The sequence below is a fragment of the Rattus rattus genome, chromosome 10 (assembly GCF_011064425.1).
Source record: "Rattus rattus isolate New Zealand chromosome 10, Rrattus_CSIRO_v1, whole genome shotgun sequence".
Taxonomy (NCBI): Eukaryota; Metazoa; Chordata; class Mammalia; order Rodentia; family Muridae; genus Rattus; species Rattus rattus.
The window spans coordinates 57,089,817-57,111,809 of NC_046163.1; the positions used below are offsets into that span (position 1 = coordinate 57,089,817).

Below are 21,993 nucleotides of genomic sequence, written 5' to 3' on the forward strand. Positions count from 1 at the left end.
ATGCTGTTAAAACCTCTGGTTGATGAGATAAAATAGCCTTGATATCTATCTGCTAGAGAGAAACATACATTTCCAGTGACAATTTGCACCGAGAAAATTCACCTACTATAAGTACATCAAGAGTTCATGTGTTATCTTTTGCACTTACTGTTAGTACTTGTGGCTAATGTATGGGGTTACCGTACATGGAATCCATTTTTATTCTCATACATAGAAAAGATGTCTGGCTACAGTGGTTGTGTTGTTACTGAAGAGAGAGGAAAATGTATCAGGATGGTCTAATGGGTATGTGTTTTTCCTTGAGCGATACCAACAGTACAGTACAAAATACAACTGGCGTGTGTCTGGCTAGAGGGTGACAGACTTCTCTCTTTCTGCTGGACCATTCTCGGCCATCAGTTGCTTCCCAAAGTTGGTGTTTTGGGTGGCCATTTTCTCTTGTTGTCTTTATGGTTCCATCTGTAGGTTGCTTTCCCTAGCTAGCTTCGGGGGCAGTCGTGTGGCTCCTTCCAGATCGCTGGCTTTCCAAGGCTGAGGGAGTGTGCTTGCCTCCACATTAGGTGTCTGATTTAGGGCTTCACTCTTGCTTTGAATATTCCAAAGGGCAGAATTCATTATTAAAACTGTTCCCGTAAAACTTAGCACAGTGGGACCTGGGGCGCTGAGATATTCCGCTGCTGCCACTGTTTGGTTTTGGTGTCTGTGGCTGAGTTGACTTAATCTTCTCGCTGGGAAAACACGGAGATCTGAGATATTATCCCTGCAGCTGGGTGTGCTCTGAGCTAATACGGACACGGCTCGGAGAAACTTGGCACTACGGCGCATCTTCCTGAGTGATGTGGAGAACATGTATCATAAAATAATAAAACCCAGAGCGACGTTATGTGGGATGTTCATTTTGATTGGAACTTTAAGACAAAGCATGGACACCTAAAACTAATTTTTTTCCAGTTTTTCTCTTTACTACCTTACTGATTTTTGCTTTTACTCTGTTGTTCCTTTGCTATGCTTTCTTTTGGTTTAGGCTGTTCTTGTCTATAACATTTAGAAGCCGAGATTGGATACAGCCTTTAAGTTGCCATAAATATTTAGGTTATGGGTTTTTTTATTATTGACCATATTGATTGTAGTTTATAGATTCTGATACATGGCGTTTCATTAACATTTTCACTTAATATCAACCATATTTTAAAAATTAAAAAAAAATACATTTCCAAGGGAAGAGGGCCCCTGTCTCCTAGTGCTAGGGCCTCACTCATGTAGGGCACGTTTACGTGCAGTGAGTTACAGATTCAGCCAAGAAGAGCCCACACCAGCCACATGCACAATTAAGCACACACAGAAATAAATACATGCATCATGTACTCACACATAATTAATGAATATAATGAATTGACACAATTATTATCTGTTCACAATGTGATTAAACTAGAAATAATTTAAAGTAAAATAACAAAAAAAATGACAACCCAAGCTTGAGACGGGGTCTCTTGATGGTTCTTTCTCTGGGTTTGCTAGGCTCTCTGGCTTGTGAGCTTCCAGGACTTCTTGTCTCTGCCCCCCACCTCTCCCTGGGAACACAGGGATCTCAGATACACGTCCATGCCTACCCTTTGCATGGGTTCTGAGGCAGATCAAAGCTCTCACACATGCAGTGAGTGTTTTCACTCCTGGAACAACCTCGTTGGCCCCATGTTTATGTTTATTATTATTATTGTTGTTGTTGTTAATTCACATAAATAGCATGTAGTGTGTGACCTAATGAGTGGTAAGATAGTATGAACTTCAGTACAGAACATGCATGATGCTCTGGCATCTGGTTGCAAAGTATGATGAGGATGTAGACGTCTTTATTTTAAAGGACCATGTTTATCATGATCAGCGTCATAAAATAAAGTTTAAGGCACTGAGAATTTAAGTGTACAGCTCAGTGTCATTAGCTCCATTCACAGTGCAGTACAGCCGTCATGGCTATCCGCTCCCAAAACCTTCATTCCCGAGAATGAATACTTTGCCATCAATTAGCAACACGTCTCCCTCTGCCTACTGACCTCTGCGGATTTATCTTCTGTCTCTAGGATTTGCCTATTCTGGACTTGTCATGTAAGCACAGTATTTGTCCCTTTCATGTCTGGCTTCCTTGGCTATGTTGACACGATGTTCTTAAGGTTTGCCAATGCAGGCGTGTGCGCTAGAGTTCAATCCCTCTTCATGCCTAAAGAACGCTCCCGTGTGTGCACATGCCACACCTTGCGTATCTGCTCCTGGACCTTTGGGTTAATTTCTCCTCTGGCACCATTGCTGAAGAAAGTGTGGACATTAGCAGGTGAAGCCTCTCTTTGGGTCTCTGTGTCAACTTTTTTTTTTTGCACCTTTAGGTGGAATGGTTGAGCCCCGTGGCAGGCAACAGCACACAGCTTTTTAAGAAACGGCACTATGCGCCGCTGTTTTCCATGGCAACCACACAATTTGGCGTTTCTCCCAGCAATGCATGAGAAGTCCTGGCTGTTTGTTTTTGTTTTTCCAGCCTCACTATCTGTTTTTCTTTTAAATTACAATAATCCTAGTGGCTGTGAGATTGTATAACATGTTTTTTTTTTATTTATATTTCCCCAATAGTTAATGATGTTGGTCAGCCCTTCATGTATGTATTGAATACTAGATTATCTCCTTTGGAAAAACTATCAGTTCCGATTCCTGCTGTGTTTTCTAAGCTGTCTTTTGCTGTTGAGTTTAGGGTCTCTGTAGAAACTAAACATCAATCCTGATTTGCAGATACTTTGTTGTTTAGGTTGCCTTTTATTTCTCTTCTAATCCTTTGGGGACACAAAAGCTTTTACTTTTGATGAAGTTCAATGATCTATTTTTAGGAAAAAGATTTATTTATTTATATACATGAGTACACAGTCACTGTCTTCAGACGCACCAGAAGAGGGCATCGGATCCCATTACAGATGGTTGTGAGCCACCATGTGGTTGCTGGGATTTGAACTCAGGACCTCTGGAAGAGCGGTCAGTGCTCCTAACCGCTGAGCCATCTCTCCAACCTTGATCTACTTTTTTTAGTTGTTGCTGCTCATACCTGGATTGTCCTACCTAAGAATCCATGCCAAGTCCTACGTCACAAAGATTCGATCTATATTTTTTCTGAGAGTTTTAGTTTAGTTGTTTATCCTTCTGAGTGAATTTTTGTGCACGGTGTGAGGTAGGGATTCAGCTGCCTTCTTTTGCATATAGAGAGCCAGCACACCAGAAAATCTGCCATTGATCTTGATATACTCGGGTCTCATGCAGCCATACTAGAAAATGAGATAAAAGGAAAAAATCAGTAATGGTGATTGTATGTTCAGATGGAATTTCATGCTAAATATCACATGGACTGGTGTGTTTACTGAGTTTTCTCTACCTCTTTGAGTTGCATGTGTAAGACAGACACTTGGCCCTTCCACCCTAGCCCCAGCCCTGGGGCAAAGGCTCTGGTCAGCGTTTTCTCTATTTATCTTCCCAGCTTCTACAGTTTTTCTTTCACTCTAACTCTTTTGAAGCAGCTACTATATATCCCATTTAAAATGTAAGTGTTACAATTTTGCTACGAAATGTGGCTTTCAGGGTTGCAAGATCTTTTATCTTGTTTAATGTTTGGGGGCTGGATCTTACTTCGCTATGAGGATCATGGACTATAGGTAAAAACCCGAGCTCCTGTCCACTCTCCAGTTTACATTTGATGACTATGAAGCTCTTCAACTTTGGTGACCATCAAAAATTATTACGGTCACAAAGTTAAAAACACATTACTACACTTCTTAGTTCTGACTCAGTCACAGCCTCTGTGTCCTTCAGTGTAGGAGAGTGGTAACATTTTCAAAGTGTACAAATATCCTCAACCTGTTCAAGTAGGGATAGGCCACAGACCCAGCCAAGAGCTCACATGGTCAGGTTCAGGGAAGCTTCTGGGAGAGAGATGCTACCCGCTAGGATTTGGGGTAACCTTTGGCTGAACACATCTCATGTAGATTTGAAAGATGTAAATTGGAGGAAGTTCAGTTGGCTGAAGGAGGAGGATTCAACTTATTTCCATAACTTGATAGGTTTTTAGTAAGATTCTGGGCTCCTTTTTGCTGCCCTAAGTTCTATGAGTGAAGGCAGTATTTCATTACTCTATAAAGTATAGTCTCTTTACAATTTGTTCCTGTAATTCTTGCTATAATTCCATACCCTGATTCCCTAAATCCAACATTCACTGAGGATGCTTGAAACCTCAACAGAGTACATTATTTTCTGTAAATGCATAATAATTTAATTTATAAGTTAAGCATGGTGAAAGCATACAAATAATTGATAATTATATACATATATAATTATTACATTATACTATAATAAAAGTTTCATGAATGTGATCTCTTTCTCAAAGTATCTTGCTAAACAGTACTCACCCTTCTTGTGTGAAAATAACCCAATACCCATACGATGATAGAAGGAGGTCAATGCCGCAGGGAATCATATGGAAAAGGGATATGTGGGACAGACAGACCAGGGAGGATGTTGGGAAATGACATGAGACTTTATCATGCTTCTCAGAACAGGATGAAATTAAAAACTTACACATGGTGTACTTCTGGAATTTTCTGTTTCCTACTCAAGAGCTGCAGTCGGTCATGGGGTGCTGACACTGGATTAAAGGGACTACGGTGTGAACCAGGCTGTGCGCATTCAAACACTTGGGCAGTACCCGAGGCTACTGTCTTAGTTTTCCTCTCTACCGTTCTCGTGTCTGTTTGAGCAGTTAGGGGAGTGAAGCTGAAGAATGGTGGAAATCAAATCCGCCTGGGGTTGGCCTCAACTGCCCCTTCCTGCTTCTCACTGCGCGTCGACTTCCATGAATGGAGAAGAGAAAAGCACATGTTGGCCCAGAAGGTCTCCTTCCTTTGTCTCCCTCTGAGGTGCTCAAAGGCATCAATAATAGTGTGGGAAAACCCTGGCTGAACAGAGCCTCGCAGTTCTCCTTGATACCTTCCACTGGGAGCCTTCACACAATGCGTTTGAAAGCCCTCTGTCAGCCAACTGCTGCTTCAGGCAAACATGGAGGAAGCCTCTGAGGAGGGAAAGCCCTACCCTGCCCCAGAAACTGCCCTAGTTCTCAGTCAGCAGGCTCCTCAGCCTGCAGGAGAGAAGTACCCCTCAGGTTTTGATTTCCTTTTACCTCTCCCTTCTGTCCTTAGGACTGTGGAAACTCTCAACGGGGCTTGGCTTTCTAACAAGCATCAATGCCTAGGTTGTTCACCTTCCCTTGGTAAAGAGACGGTCTCTGCATTATGAGTCACTTAACTATGACTTCCGTTGGAGTTAAAGAAAGCATAGATGCTGGCTGCTGTGTGCTTGTTTCTGATGTTTTGAGCCAAGGCTGGCCTCCCACTCATGTGACCCAGGCTGGCCTTAGGTTTTTTTGTTTTTTTGTTTTTTTTAATACTTATGCTTCCACTTCCCAAGAGCTGGCATTGCAGGTGCAGCTCTTATCAATAGCCTGCTGCCACGGAGCCCTTGGTCCCCCTTCTGCTCACCCCTAGGCTGGCTCCAAATCACAGTTACACTATTATTCTACCTCTCAATAGTGCCCGTGGGTTGAGTTAGTTGAGTAGAATTATTCCTGAGCCATAGAGATAAGAAGACCATAGGACATCAGCATTTAGGAGCAAATGCTTGAAGTGTGGTACCCAGAGGAGATTTCTCTCTGTACTGAGAGGAGCCAGCCCTACTGGACACAGCGGGAGGTGGAGAGGACCGGATATTGTTTACAAAACGGTGTGTTCTGCATATGAATTTAGTAGACCCCAAGCATGAAGCTGAGATGGAAATTGCCCAGAATACTGTGGTTAGGCAGATCTATCCCAACAGGACCACGGGGCTGCAAGCATTGGTGTATGTAGCTCACAATGGCCTACCTGGGGTGACAGCCACCCCGTGCTGGTGTGACCTTCACTTCCCTATAAGGGACTTGAGCACCTGCAGATTAGGAGTATCCAGGGAGTTCCAGGAACCCATGGCGTGACAATTTCTCTGCCCAAGCAGAATATTCTCCGCTAATTTTTTTCTTGAATGCTTGCCCATGTCATTTTCTGTGAACTGAGAAACAAATCCATATGAGCCTGCTGGTTATTCCATTACATGATAACATCTTATCTAATGAATACCCTGTTGTATATTTAAGTGATGTGCTATGATAAATGCTCTTTCTCTGAATATCCCTGTGCGTATGTGTTTGCTGTCTTCACCTGTAAGTGTAGCAGGAAAATCTTTGGGGTTGCTGACCTCGTTAAGCTGTTTGGTGCAGAAGGCCAGACTCTGCCCAGGTGCTGAGGACCCAATCCCCTGGATTTGTACCAAGACTGAATGTGACCTTTGCCTTTTGATAGCTTAGAATTGTGTGAAAATTTCCCCAAGATTCCTTTGGTTAGTAGTTTCTGCTAAAGTTTTTTTGTTTCTTTTCTTTCGTTCTCCCCATCTTGGAGTATCTGGGGTTTTCCTAGTTTTGAAAGAACTCCAATATTATTCTATTTTTAAAATATGAACCGAGTTACCCAAAATATTTTAATTTTTGATGAAGACACTGGCCAGGCTCCTTTTATAATGTAACCCCATTATCATTTCCCAGCCCTGGCAGGGGGCTGTGCATACTCAAGGGACGACATAAATGCTTTTTTAAGAGAATCATCCATTATCTAAATATGCCGTTGATGTACAGGGTTGGTTAGAAAAGTAACTCGAAAATGCTTTTCTTGACCCTTAGGAGTTATACTAAGGAAATCTTTATAATGAATTGATCTATGGAGGAAAGCTACAAGATAAACAGCATGTCACATCTGCGGCCTTAGCCTGGCAGCTCATCTCCGAGGGCAGATGTTCTCAACCAAAGCAAAAGTACACACCAAGTGTGCTGGATACTCCCACAACCCAGGAGGCTGAGGCAGGGGGATCTGAAGTCTGAGGCTGGGGTTGCAGACTGAGACTCCATCTCAAAATAGACAAAGAAACAAACAACAACAACAAAACAATCATGCATCTCAGATATTTTTTAAGTCAAGCAGTATTTTATACATACAAATTATGACTAGAAGAAGAAATGTCATAATGTCCTCACTGGCCATTTCATTAAGGGATTAGAACAGCAGTATGGTTGAGGCCTCTGCAGACCTTCACTCAGCTTTCTCCTCTCCTCTTCTAGAAGTGCATGGTTTAAACACGTGGCATACATGTTTCTCTAAGCAATGTGAAACGTCCGGACACAGTTTTACAAATGTTACCATCGGTGTTTCTATTGCGACATTACTTAATCAGCATTAAGCTTCTGGGATTGAAGCATCTTAATAATGTGGGGGTCGATCTCGTCTATGGAAATAGCACAACTTATTTATCCACTCTGTTCATCACCATCCTAATAGTTTGTGTTTGCGCACACTGCTGTGAGCGCCGTCATTGCCTCCCCTGTGCGCATGTGCACCTCCCCTTGTGCGCATGTGCACACAAAGCTTTCAAAGGTAGCGATGAGATTGTTCCAACACAGGGATGCGTGCCTTCTCCTTTTCTAGAAGCTGCCAAATTGCTTTTCGTGGTTTAAGGTACTACAGAAATACTTGCACTTACCCTGAGGAAGTTTTGAAAAAATTATGCATTATTATTTTTGAGTGCCGGAGGGCCAGAATCGCTCCAAGGGTGAACACTTGTTCCTGCCTGCGTCTCTTCTGCTTTGGGAAACATGAAAACACCAAGGATCTTGCCCAGGCTTAATAGCACAGACCTAGTCACCTGTCCTGAAACCCATCTCTCAGCAGCAGTCCAAGCTCCAGGCGGTAACAAGAGACAGGCTCTACTCTGTTTAAAATGATACGAAGACCGCAGCCAAAGACTCTGAAGTGGGCGGACGAGCCTTAGGTGGGTGCTGCTGTATGAAAGAACGAGCAGATGGTGGCTGGATTTACCCAGCATTCGCTAATGAGTCTGACCAAAGTCCGTTCCAGGTTCTGTAGGCTCCGCGTTCAGTTCCGGCCTTTTCTAAGTGTTTTTCTGCAGAGGTCCGTTGTTCATATCTTCATGGACTTTTAAAGTTTCTTTCAGCCTAGGACAAGCGACTTGCCGCCGAATGGCCAAATAAATTTTTCAGAAGCTGTAATGGATGCAACTTGTACACGCAAATTTTAATTGCAGCACTTTAATCCCCGTTCTAAGTGCCAAACTTTCAGGATTAATTTGTTGCATGTGTTGGTAACACGGGTACTCCGTCTTTCCAGCAGATTCATTGCCCGAGGGCCCTCATTTCCTAATGAGTAATTGTTGCAATTTTCAGAGAAAACGCTACTGGTACAATCATGTTTGAGCATTCATCAAATATGACGTGAGCCCAGTTAGGAGAAATGTTAACGTCCTTAGCCCACAAATAAAAGCCAAGCATTCATCTCCAGCGTGGTAATTTCCCTAGGCTGGTCACTTTCGTAATCATTTGGAGCAATGGTGAACCGTGGATAGCCGCACAGGTTTGTAGGTGCCTTTTACCTCTGATGGTCTGTAGCCTTGCTCCTATCGTCTCTTGTCACTCAGGCCCATTTGGAAGTAGGCAGGGGTGGAAGGGGAAGCCACTTCAGCAGGAACGCGTCTCTCTGTGCACACATCACAGACGGCCCTGACGTGCTAATTACAGCTTTAGTCGGAGCATTTCCTCTTTTGTGCATTTTGTTTGCAAACACCCAATTATTTCCATCTTGTGGTCTGGAGAGAGAAAAAAAATTGTAAATCCAAGGGAGTTGCTCAGTAGTTTCTTTAAGTCCTGCCGCCTACCTGTCTCCTCTGTTGTGGTTTTTCTTTCCAGCAGGTTGGATTTTGAACTCTGCTTGCTTCCCCATTTAGTGTTCTTTTAGATTCATTTGTTATTATTTTATGTGTGTGTGGGGGTGTGTGTGTGTGTTTTATCTGCATGCATATATGCATCCCGTGTGAATGCAGTGCCCACAGAGGCCAGATGAGGGCGCTAAATCTCCAGGAACTTGCGTTACAGTTGTGAACGGCCATGTGGGTGCTGGGACCCAATCTTGGTCCCTCTGCAAGAGTGTCTAGTGCTTTGAACTGCAGAGCCATCTCTCCAGCTCCTAGTTGTCTTTTAAATCCTCCTTGTCTGTGGACCAGCGACTGGGATTCCATAGCTATATCAAGTTCAGTCTTAATCTATTGTGGGATTCAGAAATAGCACCTTGTGCCTGTCTAGACCGTGCTGAACGGATGCCCCATGCACTTGTGGCATGTTTCTGCACAAGGCACTGCTGCTTTCTCTGGGACCACTTAGACTATGCAGCAGTGTGGGATGTGGACATAGAGAATCTTGGGATTGACGAGTCAATGAAGGAAGGAATGGGAACATTGTGGTTACCTGAGCTGGAAGAAGGACTGAGTTCTTAAGTCAAAACCAAGCTATGTTCTGGGGCAGCAGAAAAAAAAAAAAAAGTTTGAAGAGTGGAATAAAAATCAGCCTGTCCTTTTGGTGAAACCCCATTTGCCTGTTTTTGCTTTTGTTTCCTGTGATTGTAGGATCATGTCAATTAGTTGCTTTGATAGCCCAGATGGACCTGCAGCCCCAGTACTTGGAAGGCTGAGGAACGATTTCTGTGAGTTCAAGGTCAACCTGGTTTACAGAGTGAGTTCGAGGCCAGTCAGGCTACAGAGCAAGATTCTGTCCTAAACAAAATAAGACAATAACACCTCCCCCAACAAAAAACCCAAACAGAAAAGGCGAAAGCTAACAACAAACAAATAAAACAAGATATTTAAAATCGTTGCCTACACGGGAGTCTTCGAGAGCTGCCCATGTGTTTCTTCTGTGAGTTTCTGAGTTTGGGGGTTTTGTTTGTTTGTTTTTGATTTTTCTTTTTACCCCCTGGTTCTGGGGATTGGACCTAGAGACTCACACGGGCTCAACCCTGAGCTCTGTCACAGCTCGCCAGCTCCGACACTTAGGTTTTGGGGTGGGTTGTTTTTGCACAGCGAGCTCCATCTCCTTGCAGTGCTTCGCATATGGAGGTCCAGCTTTCCCACTGCCAGTTTTGGAACAGGCTGTCCCTTCTCCGCTGTTGTGTGTTTTGGCACCTCTGTTAAGAATCAGTTGGCTGTAGACGCTAGGTACCTGTCAGCGGGGGAATGGAGAAAGAACGTGTGGCTGTCTATGTACAATGCCTCGCCATCCAACCGTAAAGAATAATACAGTCCTGTCACTCTTGGCAAACAGGTGGAGCTGGAGGACACCATGTTAAGTAAAGCGGGACAAACAAAACGACAAGCACCCCTTCCTCCCTTCTCAGACCCAGAGCAACTGGTGTTGACCTGAATGACGAGCAGTGGGGTGGTCAAAAGGAGCTCTGATTTCTTCAGCGCATGTGGTATTTATGAAATGCAATACCACACTAGACTCCCATTATGTGTGCACTTCACACATTTTAATCAAAAGGGACATAAATTCATAAATTCGTGACAGGATGAGAGACGGGAGAATGATGGCGCAGTCTGGTGATCCGGTGCGAGGCTGTTCCTGTTTCTATTGTGACACAAAAAGGACCACACAGAGCTCGGGCGAGTGGAGTACAAAGTCTGTGACTGAGGTCTCCTCTTCTTTCCCTAACTTTTTTTCACCCACTTGTAGTCATGGAAGAATAAGGAAATCCAGAAAGGCCCTAGGTTGTCTCAAGAACAACCTAGCCCCACTTTTGGAAATGGAATCTCGTTCTAGTCCATCCATTTCTTCCTTCAGTTGACTGTGCCCAATCCGGGACACAGTGCTGGAGATCATGTGATCTATTGTTACTTTAGGTATTTATTTGTGTGTGTGTGTGTGTGTGTGTGTGTGTGTGTGTGTGTGTATGAACTATGTGTTTGTGTATGTGTCCATGAATGTGTATATATATATATGTATATATATATATGTATATGTATATGTGTGTGTGTATGATGTGTGTATATGTGTATGAATTTGTGTTTATGTCCATGAATGTGTGTTTATATATGTGTGTGTGTGTGTGGTGTGTGTGTATGTATGTATATGAACTATGTGTTTGTGCATGCGCCCATGAATGTGTGTGTGTATATATATATGTATATACATATATATGCATACGTAGATTTTTATGTGTGTGTGTATATGTGTATGAACTATGTGTTTGTGTATATGTCCATGAATGTGCGTTTATATATGTGTGTGTATATGATGTGTGTGTTTGTGTGTAGTGTGTATGTGTGTGTGTGTATGTGTGTGTGTGTATATGTGTGTGTGTGTGTGTTTGTGTGTGTGTTCCTGAACTACAATTCTAAACAGAGTTGAACTACTTATGGGTGACGCAGCAAACATCCTAAACTGACTTTTGATTCTCCCTTCTCACAGGTTTTCTGAATCTTATAACCAGTCAGGGAAGCTTCTAGTTGGTCACTAAGCATACAGGGGTCCAGTGGTAGTAGCGGTCAGTCGTAATCCTCTGGGACAAGCCACCAAGGAGCGAGGAAATTCATACATAACATTTGATCCCATTACATTGCTTCAGGTCTGACTAGGACTGATTCATGGCCTCCCCACTGCCTGGTGGAACCCAGGAGCTCCGAGTTGCCCCTTCTGGTTGCTATGTGTGCTCTCCCATGTTAGGCTATGGAGGTGGTGAAGGAGCAGCCCGTCCAGCCAAGGTGAGTGTGAGTCAAAGAGCAAATGCTGATGCTCCATTAGTCTCCCTACTGCTTCGGGAGGTTAAGTTTAGGTCTCTGTGAGAGATATCCTGAGTAGAATCGTGTTGTACAGAGCGACCACCCTAGCCAAGCAGCCTTGATCTTTATGAGGTCAGCCATACCTGTTGGCAGAAGAGCACCAGGATCAGGCTTAGTAACTATTGCTGCTCCTTCACAGAAGAGGGGGCAGGGGCATTATTGGACACTCATCTGAGAGTCTCCCTGCCCTGGCCATCCCTATTTATTTCTTCTGAGCACATGGGGTCCAGGGAGGGGCTAATATATAGACTCAGGGAACTTAACTGAGGGGAACACCATCTACATGACAATGGAGACACCATCATCCCAGCTGGTGAAGACTTCTTGGTGTGGCTGCTTTGGGGCTCCCCTCACATGCTGTTAAGTAAGCCTCATTGGATTTCTCAGGGTGAACAGTAGTTGCACTGGGCTGTAGTTGTCATATGAGGAAGGGCAGGGCATTGTTTATATTTCTCTAGGGGAGAAATTCTCTTGACAAGATAGTAAAGGGTTTTCTAGCACTCCAAACGCCTATTCCTGAGCTCATCATGGAGAATGGGAGAGGTATTATGATGCTATAGGATGGCTGTGAAACGCATAGATGTCAGATGACTGTAAAACATACAGATAGAGGACAGCTCTGAAACATATAGAAAGAATGCTTTGCAAAACTGCCTGTCATGTTTTCTTTTCTAAAGGATTTAAACATTTCCTTTTCTTGTATGTGTATGAGTGTTTTGCTTACATGAATACATACAACATGTATGTATTCATACATGTTATAGTCATACATACAGCATATACGTATTCATACATGCTATATTCATACATACAGCATATATGCAGTGCCTACAGAAGCAAGATGAGGGCATCAGATTCCCTGGAACTGTAGTTCCAGATGGTTCTGAGTTGCCACATGAATGCTGAGAAGTGAACCCAGCTGGGTCCTCTGAAGGAACAGTAAGTGCTCTTAACTGCTGAGCTGACTCTCTAGTCCTGTCTACAGCATTTTAATATCAAGTTTGTGGTTACTTCCTAAAATACTGAGACCGGCAAATTTCGTACAACTGAAATTTTCAAACTAGAACTAGGCCACTGACTCTGAAGTGGCAGGAAGTGACAGTCTTGGTCACTTACTTCTATCTTCACAGGGTAAACACAGCATTAGTGGTAAATACCAGCCCTGATTGGGTAGCTTTGTAGTATCAGTGCCCTTGATCATAACCGCTGAAGACACCATCTTGTTTTGCACTTACCATAAACAGCCACTCGAGAAAGCAGAGACACAGAGACACAGAGAGTTGCCAAGGCATGGCCTAGACCCTACAGTTTTCCAGAGACCTAGTGCTCTCTGGAAAAACCACTAGACTTGGGGCTTTGAACTTGAAGTGTTTTGATGTAAGAAGACTTTGTGCTGTACAGTCTTCTATGAAAAGATCAATGGGAATGAATGAATGAATGAATGAATGAATGATGCTTACAAGAAGTCCCAGGAAGATTCAGAGAGATGTTGCCTGCCTGGTGATTTATGCTTAGATTGGAGACGAGGTGTAGCATAAGACATGTCGGTTCACACGAAGTGAACCGAATGGGTGGATGGAAGCTTCTACCTAAGCTTCCCTAGTAGGACACTGTAGGAAGAAAGCCTACCCCCTCCCAAAGCTCTAGAAGGCAAAGTAGCCGATGTGTTTGTACTCCAGCCTGAGAAAATAAGAATGATGCCAGTTGTCACTGACTTGGGCTCAACCCATTACACATGCTGTCTCACTGTCCTCACGTCGGCCCTAGTAGATATCACTCCTATTTTGTAGGGGAGAAAACTGAGGAAAGCTAGGCAACTTGCTATGTCTCAGGACTCAGAAGTAGAAGTGAGGTCAGAATTGATGCAGTGGCAAAGCAGTTATCAAGCCCAAGGTCCCCACAGCACCTGGTGTCTCCAGGGTATCAATGTTATGGTGGGTTTCTTCAATGTTTCTTGATTGGAAAGGCTAAGTAGGAATGCCTTGGGGCATGATAGATGTGAAGCTAGGGACATGAAAGGGCTTGTGGACTTCAGGGGACATGAAGGCAGTAGTTAGGGGCTTCTTGAGGTAAATTTGTTCCAGTCTCTGGTGCAGTATATGTCCATGCTCTTGGTGTGTGCAACATATGTCCATGCTCTTGGTGTGTGCAGCATATATCCATGTTCTTGGTGTGTGCAGCGTATGTCCATGCTCTTGGTGCAGCTATTGCTAGCTTAACTCTAGGGCCACCTCAGCTTGTGCCAATTCTGAGTTAAGGTGTGAAAGGAAGTGGCAGGTTGCGAGATTGATCTGTGACCTGTCAGTGAGTCTGACTCAATTTCAGGGAACTAGTAGTGGAGGAACATGAGATTTTATTGTGTATTAACACCCCAGAGACAAACCCATGCCTCCTGTTCTCTAGTTGGGGATATTGTGTTGCAAGCTTCATTGTCTAAGATATTCCATGAATGGTTCTCTCACGATCTATTGTAGAAATACATTTTATTATTGCTGTGCTACAGAGATTGAAAACAATGAAGTCTGCTCTCCTCTCTCTTAGGAAAATGTAGGCGTTACTTATATTTAATCATGCCATCCCTACCCTTCCTAGTCTTTCCCCAACCCTCCCTGTTCCTTTATGTATTAGTCAGCTTTCTGTTGCTGTAACAAAAATCCCTGCTATAAAAAGGAGGAAAGGCAACCTTCTTGCTCCCACAATGAGAACCACTGTATTCTACTATGTCTTCACAGCTTGACAGATGGCATTTTTTTTTATTAACTTGAGTATTTCTTATTTACATTTCGAGTGTTATTCCCTTTCCGGTTTCTGGGCAACATCCCCTAGCCCCTCCCCTCCCTTCTCTATGGGTGTTCCCCTCCCCATCCTCCCCCATTGCCACCCTCCCCCAACAATCACGTTCACTGGGGTTCAGTCTTAGCAGGACCCAGGGCTTCCCCTTCCACTGGTGCTCTTACTGGGATATTCATTGCTACCTATGAGGTCAGAGTCCAGGGTCAGTCCATGTATAGTCTTTAGGTAGTGGCTTAGTCCCTGGAAGCTCTGGTTGCTTGGCATTGTTGTACATGTGGGGTCTCGAGCCCCTTCAAGCTCTTCCAGTTCTTTCTCTGATTCCTTCAACGGGGGTCCTATTCTCAGTTCAGTGGTTTGCTGCTGGCATTCGCCTCTGTGTTTGCTGTATTCTGGCTGTGTCTCTCAGGAGCGATCTACATCCGGTTCCTGTCGGTCTGCACTTCTTTGCTTCATCCATCTTGTCTAATTGGATGGCTGTATATGTATGGGCCACATGTGGGGCAGGGTCTGAAGACAGATAGCATTTTTAACTGTGAGTAAAATGGACCACTCTTCCCCCAGATTTGTTTGTGTCAGAGAAAACTAACACATTGACCCTTGGTCTCAATATTTTTTTTTTTACATAGCTTTTATTTGGATGTCTGAGTTTTACTTTTATCTGTCTTAGTATCTTTTTGCTGTGAAGAGACAGACACCATGACCAAAGCCACTCTTATAAAAGAAAGCATCTAATTGGAGGCTTGCTTACAGTGTTAGAGGTTAGTCCATTGTCGTCATGATGGGGGAACATGGCAGCACACAGGCAGACACAGTGCTGGAGAAGTCGCTGAAGGTCCTGATCCTGATACATAGGCAGAGAGAGGAGGAGCGGGAGACTGAGACTGGAGTGGGCTTGCTAAACCTCGAAGCCCACCTCCAGTGACACACTTCCTTCGGCAAGGCTGCACCTACGCCAATACAGCTGCAATTCTTAACCCTCAAACAGTGCCACTTTCTGATAACTAAGCATTTAAATATATGGGCATATGAGGTTCATTGCTTTTCAAACCATCACAATCTACGCAAACATGAACTCCATGGGATCTTGTTAACTCTGGTTCTTGCTCTACACCTATACTTCGACTTTGACATGTACACAAGATAGAATCCCTTGGTACCTCTTCCTCAAACCTGTGCATTTATGCTGTAGTCTCCTCTCAAGTTAACCCCAAACCTTAGCTCTTTAAAAGCTGCTGTGTCACCACTAAGACTGTGTCACCACTAAGACAAGGTTAAGACTGTGAAATGCATTTTGCACAGAGGATTACAGAAAACAAACTTAATTGACACCACTGGCTAGTGCTGGAGGTTCCCAGAAGAAGGAACTGGGGTTGATGGCAAGTTCCCAAGCCACAGCCTAGATCTTCCAACTCCCCAGAGATCTGGTGCCCTGCATGTCACCTGCACGGGATGCTTCCTGGATGCTGCCATTCCCAACATCGGTAAGCATAGGAGAAGTTTTGAAGGCTACCGGTAAATCCCTGAGCCATGGGTGCTGCCATCTTTCTTCCAGACCTGCCTCCCTTCTCCCTCCTGGCCACCTTTCCCTTCCCACCAGTAGCCTGAGACACTCCTATGCTGACCTAGCTGACCAGAGAATCTATTTGACCCCAAACCCAGCACTGAGGTTGAGGGTAGATGGCAAACTGGAGGCAACTGAGGACAGTGCTGAGATCTTGGATCACTGAGCAGGCAGAGGAGGTGGGTAGAGTGGTAAGGTGCTGACACCTTTCTAGCGTAGAGTCTGAGAGAGGCAGAACAGGTCCCCAGGATGGATGGGCTCCTCTGGAAAAGACACATGCAGCTTGGAACAAGGAATGCTGGGCTCCTTGTCAGATGCAGAGAAGGCAGAGAGGTTGCAGGGCATCCTTGGACAGCCAGCTGCTCTGGTGGGAAAAATGCAGAGCGTAACCTTCCTGTTGCACTCTGAGCATCACCGGATTGTTTCTGGTGGAGGGTGCTTACCAGCAGGGCTTTCTCCTCTGCAGTCACCCTTCCTCCCTGTGGAGCTGTCCTCAGGGACTCTCAGATCTGGAACATGCTTGCCCAGAGCCTCAGAAGTGCCTCTCTACCCACAGCACACCTTACTGTTCTAAATACAGATCTCAAGCCAAAGCTGCTAACGAGGTTGGAGAAACGGGTAAAAAGGAAAACAGTGGTGACGCTAAAGGAGCTGAGCCAGCAAATCCAAGACTAAATGCCGGTGGGAAAGGCTGCTGACGGACAGCAGGCAGCTACTAGAGGAAAAATACCGCATGCAGGCTGAAAACCAGCTTTTCACGGAATACCTGCGTAAAAATAAGGAACAGTGTGAAAAGAAACAGGAGGAGCTGTGGAAGCAATACATCCAAGAATGTGGCGAGATAGAACAAGAGAGACAAGAACTGGCATCCAGATACAACAAGAGAAATGCAGCTAGCTCTTCAAGCCCAGCTCCTGAGGGCAGAAAGACCCAGAAGGATTTGAAGCAGCAGTTGCAGGCACTGAAGCCAGTTTACAAGGTAAAGGAAGGCCAGGACACAAAAATACAGACCTTGGAGAAGGAGCAAGAGAAAGTTCGAGGTGAGACTGCGGCCAGGACCAGAAAGCAACTTCCAGTTACTGGGAAAAGGCATTGATGGAGAAGGGCTGGAAGAACTGCACCTGATGGAGCTGGGGCAGATCAACACCACGGGGCTTGATCTTCTGAAACTTCAAAATCCACCCCCAATGACATACTCCCTCCAACTGGACCACATCTACTTCAACAAGGCCACACCTCCTCATAGTGCCACTCTCTGCGGCATAGACTATGGTCTATGGGTATAGGCATAAATTTTTCTCAACCTACTTTAATAAGGTTCAACCTCCTCTCCAGTCCACCACCCACCAGGGGTAGTGGAAAAGAAAGGTTATCAGGATATGGGGAGGAGTGGACCTGCTTATAAATAGTTCTTTGGAGCTGACTACAGTCTTCATTGTCAGGATATCAGCAGTTGAATCAGTAGCTGCAGACCAGTTCACTCAGCAGACACCACACAGGAATCAGCAAGGGCAGTTCAATCCAGAAGAAACTGCAAGGCCCACCAACTGGCCTGAGTCCACTGCAGAAGTGGCAAGAAGCTACAGTAACCTCGCCAGACTTTTCTTTGGTGAGTTTCTCTTTATGACATCACCACAAAAGAAGCCCAACAAGGCAGTGTAAGGTGAACCAATACACATCTGCCATCAGCAAATAATAGCAAGGCGGAGCAAATCAAACCAATGCTCCAAACCACTGTCTGTGGGATCATATTGATAATCCTTTTAAACGTCTTAGTCTTCTCATGTGTCTGCTATAGCAAAACATCCTTTCTCCCGTTCTGCTTCAGCAAATATTCTATCACCTGTGTGGCCCAGCAAAACATCATTTGATGTAACTGACTTTCCAAAGGGGGCCATTTTTATGCAAATCACCACAGAAACCAACTTCAAACCCAGTCCAAAACAATCAAAAAAGAGCTGGAAACTGAGGCACAGAGCACAAGGGCAGGGATTAAACTGATCTGTGCCATGCATCCACTGCTATAGGCTCCCCAGACCCCAGAGCTGCTGCATTACTGCCTGCATTAGTGCATTTCTTCCTCTGAGTGTCCCCACTGGTGGCCATGCAGGAGCATCATCATGACCATGACTGGTGCCTCTGAGGTGGATGAGAGGTGAATGAACTGCAGACAAACAGCTCTTCCCCTGTAGCTAACGCTAGTGGCCAGAGAGCACTGACTCCTAGGCAAGAAGAACCTGGTGCTCGAGGTTCCCTTAAAGCCATACAGAGTATGTCAATGAAAAAACCAATGAGGAAAACCACAGAGAAAACGCCAACTTCGTTCTCTGCCCACTTACCCTGAGAATTTCGTATTGTGTGTTTTTGATGTTTAATCCACTTCCTATTTATACAGGCTATTCAAACATCAAAATATTTGCAACTCTTTGGAGCTCCTTACCCTGGAAAACTTGGTGTGTGTGTGTGTGTGTGTGTGTGTGTGTGTGTGTGTGTGTGTGTGTGTGTGTGTGTGTGTGTGTGTTGGGGTCTTGGCAGAAGTGGATGGCACACTCTAGAGCTAGGGCAGGGTAGTAAAGCCACAGGTGCCATAGGCAAGGAATGTGTGGAGGACCAAACTCACAGCAAGGAAGCAGAAAAAGGAAGAAGGGACTGAATCTGGCGCCCCCCCCTCCAAAGATGCAGTGACTTAGATTCTCCCACCAGGCCCCATCTCCTCAAAGGTCCACGATTTTCTAACAGCACCACACTGGAGACCAAGCAATGACCTTTGGCGGGGAGGGGGGTAGGGGTAGGTGGGAGGGGCACCTAAGAGCCAAATTCATAGCATCTGCTGAGGCAGCTTCACTAGTCTGCCTCCTGACGTAGATTGATGTACAGAGAATGAGGAGTGGATTTAGAGGAAGTGATGACATCCCCCAGGCCTCCTCATGGGAACAGCGTAGATGGGCCCATTAGAACATCCAAACATGCAGAAGGAGACCTATGTTTGGGGGTCACTTGTCCATCCCTACATCCAATCTCCAGACTTCACTTTAAGAGCTGATTTATACAGGTGGGATATTTATTTTTTCTGGATTAACAAAAACAAAACCCAAAGACCAACCCTGGAGCCCGTGGGCTCTTTTAAGCCCAGAACCACAGAGCGAATGGCTGCCTGCGTGCAGCCTGTCCAGATCAGCTGCGTAACCAGCCAATGCAGTATTTCTTTCCCTGTTCTAACAAAGGAATAAATAAGCTAGGAGGGGATCGGGTCCAGGCAAGGAGACTACAGCCCTGCGACATTTTAAGGGAGTAGTTTAAATTATGGTTATCTAAAGGGAGATTTATGCCTAGAATTTACAAGGAAAACAAAATCTCCCATGGGAAGGAAAAGGAATGATTTTCAAGCCCAGGCATCCTCTTCTATTTGCTTAGCTGAAGGAGAGGTGAGCTGGTGGGCAGACATTGTGAGGATCTCGATGCAGATTTTACATTGCCTCTCCCCTAACATGCTCTGAAAGCTCGCCATCCCCCTTTAAGATAGCTGACACTTACTCTAAGAGGAAGGAACTCCCAACCTGCGGCTTTAGTATAAATGGGACAGAATCACGCAGAGGTTTGGGTACAAGCATATACCATCCTGCCAGAGATGATGACAGTGGCTGTTTCTACTCAGGAGCTGTAGGAAGGAAGCCAGGGAGCCTCGAGCTCTGAATGCTATGATCTAAGAGTTCAGCAAGACCATTAGCGTCTCTGAACATCCCATGATTAAAATAAGACCGGCTCCATGTTAGACACGTGCACAGATGTGGGGTGACATAAAAGGAGGAGGAAGAAAAGGAGGAGGAGGAAGAGGAGGAGGAGGAGGAGGAGGAGGATGAGGAGGAGGAGGAGGAGGAGGCTGTTGGCTTATCCTGGGTCTACACAGTCATTTGAGCCTGTAGCAGGATGGTACTTTGTGGAGACTTGCTGGCCTCTGATGCCCGCTAGACTTCCTTTGTCCAGATTCTGGGTTCCATTGTCCTTGAAGTTTGAGACGGAACCTGGACTTTGAGGAAGGGATGGTCTTTGTGAAGCACACCTATGCTGGATATAGGCCCTTTGTTTGCCATTCCTCCATCTGCTGGCTCCAAGATGGAAGCCACTGGGTCCAATTTCACCGGGCTCTTGTCATAGTCTGCTTTCAAACTAGGGGGAAGTGGCTTCCACACTAGCAGTCCACCCTGGTGTCTAAATTGTAAGTCAGCTCCAGATTCTGCAAAATGCAACAGAGAACCCAACACAGCACTGCCAAAGCCACTGCCCTTTGACCCATAGCCTGTAAGTCTGTGTGGATGCCATCGAACTTCCCCAGGGAGTGAGGCAGTAGAGGAGAATCGCACCAGTGTTGATATTCTCCATTTTCTTTCTGAAGATTTGAATTATAAAAAATGTCTAAGCAGCTTCATGTTCTCCATTGTCCCCCTCGTCTGACACCGTGACAGCATTCCTAGCCTTTAGCAGAGATCTTCCTCTGGAGAGTCTGGGGGAGAAAATGGCCACCTTCCTTAGTCGTTAAGAGACAGCTACACTGAAGGGGTTGCTAATTTTGAGCAGGAAAGGACAAGGAAGGACAAGGTCTGAGCCCCTATTCCCTGCCAGACACCACTATGCTTCTGCAAATTTACTTTTCTTGCACACGCTCATGGAAGGCCTGATCCCCTGGCCTCACACACCTTCCTGTGCAGTAGATGGGAGCTCACAGGAGCTGGAATCCCGCTCTTCGGGGAAAATGTGATGGGGCAGGGGGCTGCCCGTGTGCTCTGGATGAGAATCCAAGGAGGTTAAGGAGGAGAGAATGGAACAATAAGAGAACCTGCTGACAAGTCTGTCAAAAGAGGGAATTGGGCTCAGAAACTTACTGTCTGGAATCCTTAGATCTCAGAGAAAGGAGGAGGCCGAGGCTGCCGTAACTGAATTGAGTGACGTTTCTCTTTATTAAAAACTTATGAAGCCTGCTGGAAAAGGTGCCAGTAAGAGCTCAGGTTTTAGCTGTGTGTGTCTAGACTGTTAAACTAAGGGTTTGTTTACTTATTGTTTACTTATTTACTTTTGGATAGGAAAATTCTTATTTCTTCAACAAGTGAAGGTACTTGCTAACGTGGTTATTTAAATATAAATGCATGTGTAGATGTGTACACATCTTCTTAGAGGGGCACGGTGGGCACGCACACTGTATTTTGTACGGATATGTGTTGAGTCTGGTTCATTGGTGGGGTAGGAGGAGGGCAGGTCAGGAGGTGTCTTTCTCACTGGGCTAGAAAGAGAGGTGGCTACAGCTTAAGTCACCGTTCTTTGCCCTCCTCTGCCCTGCAGTTGCCTGATCCCAGTGTAGGCATGTTCCTCAGACTCTCCCGTACTCCTGTGTTGTGGCCTACAGGGACTGTTACTCAGAGAGCGCCAGGCAGGGACGATCCGCCCGGACTTGAAACTGCCTTGCCTTTCATCTTTTTAAAATTAAGCCATTAACTGCCTTTAATGCAGAGGTTTTCGTGGCTTAATTTTCTTTGGTGGCATCCATTAAAACCAGGGGTGGCTAGCACGGTTGACTGGCAGCATCTTCAGACATTCAGGATGTATTATTAATATTCACATGTATTATTAATATCCCTACCTGTACCGAGAGCTGTCATGGTTCAGTCTGAGTTATCCCCAGAGCCATAATGAAACCACGGGTGTTTTTTTTTTCCTGATTACCTGAAATCCAGGTGGGGCTAAAGTATAGCTCAGAGCATCTGGTAGCGTCTTAAAGTGACTTTTTATTTCTCAGGCTTTTAAAGCTGCCATACAGACTTGTAACAGTGAATGCTGTTTTTATCCCGCTAACATGGAACTGCCAC

At 45.1% G+C, this 21,993-nt stretch overlaps 1 protein-coding gene and 1 pseudogene across 1 annotated transcript in view; both read left to right on the plus strand.

The window, feature by feature from the left end:
* Window positions 1-21,993, plus strand: part of Kif26b (kinesin family member 26B) — a 403,463-nt gene that overhangs the window by 212,286 nt on the left and 169,184 nt on the right. The window lies entirely within an intron of this gene.
* On the plus strand, window positions 16,609-17,421 carry LOC116911534 (annotated as a pseudogene).